We start from the raw sequence: 1,273 nt of genomic DNA on the forward strand, positions 1-1,273 counted from the left end.
CTCTCTTATGACCCCACATGCATTCTACAATCCACCTTTCTTCTTTTGATATACATTGTAAATGCATGTTAGTTGCACATTTCGTCTTTTGATAGACATTGTAAATGCATATTAGTTCTCCCACAATACAATTAATTAACCCACACTCAAGCACATCTCACTATGATTTTTGGCATTTAATGGCCGAGAGGATATGTACCCTATTGAGCCACCATACTTGAGAGAGGAGAAGGCCCCCTGGTTTCCAACATACCTGAGAGAAAGAAGAGAAGTCTGCATCGCCATAACAAAGGGAAGTCCGCACCGCCAGGCCATGAGAGAAGGAACCATCACAACTTGACACATCCACCCAACATGCATGGTACGGTACTACAACACGATATGGCACCAAATGATACACACTGTGAGGGTTAGGCACACTGCCTGCTCATTGATAATACTTGTTGCTTTTCCGAAGGGAAGTTCGAGCTTAGAATGAAAGTAAGGTTATTATTCTTTCTTTGAGGAACAAGAAGTGGTAATGAAAGGCCTTGCCTTAAGGTCAAGCTCTTCTTTTAGTTTGAGGGAAAGTGTAACCTCAAGCTCAAAGTCAAGGTCAAGGTCAAGGTCAATCTCTTCTTTTAGGGACAAAGAGGTAACATAAGGCAATTAGCCCTTATGGGAGATTAGGTTTCATTAGGTTTCAAGGGGCAGTGAACAAGCTAGACTGATTCTACTGAACGACCCATCCAAGAAATCTAGCCATTGTCATAGCCATATCACCATCGCTGATCCTACAAGGTGCTTGCTCTGTCCTATTGATTAGTGTTGGGCTTGTTGTTCTTGTTGTAATGCTCTCTGCGGGTCTTTTATGTTCCCCTTCCCTTCTTCGTTGACCTCTATTATTGTTTTTTCGTTTGACAATAACCCCATTGTTTTTGTTTTCCATTGGTTGTTTCATGGTTGGAAGGTAGCATGGGGTGGATAATCTCAGAGAGATAACAGAAAGAATGAACACAACAACGAAGTGAAGAAATACTTTCAATATTTATAAAGGAAGAGTACTATTCAATGACAGTTGGGGAGGGAGGGCCAACCAACATGATAGCATGGACTTTCTTTGATTCCGATAGGATGGACTTTCCTTGATTTCGGATATAGAAGCATTGTTTTCCCTCCCACCTGGATAAAAATTGTTGGCTAAGGCACACAAAGATCAAACATGTTTTAGGAAGATTGATTATGTGCATGTGTATAAAATAACATATAAATTTATCTATATGATGATGAAAAA

Source organism: Pinus tabuliformis, chromosome 7, assembly GCF_031772625.1.
Source record: "Pinus tabuliformis cultivar Carrire ecotype Pingquan chromosome 7, CPIR1, whole genome shotgun sequence".
Taxonomy (NCBI): Eukaryota; Viridiplantae; Streptophyta; class Pinopsida; order Pinales; family Pinaceae; genus Pinus; species Pinus tabuliformis.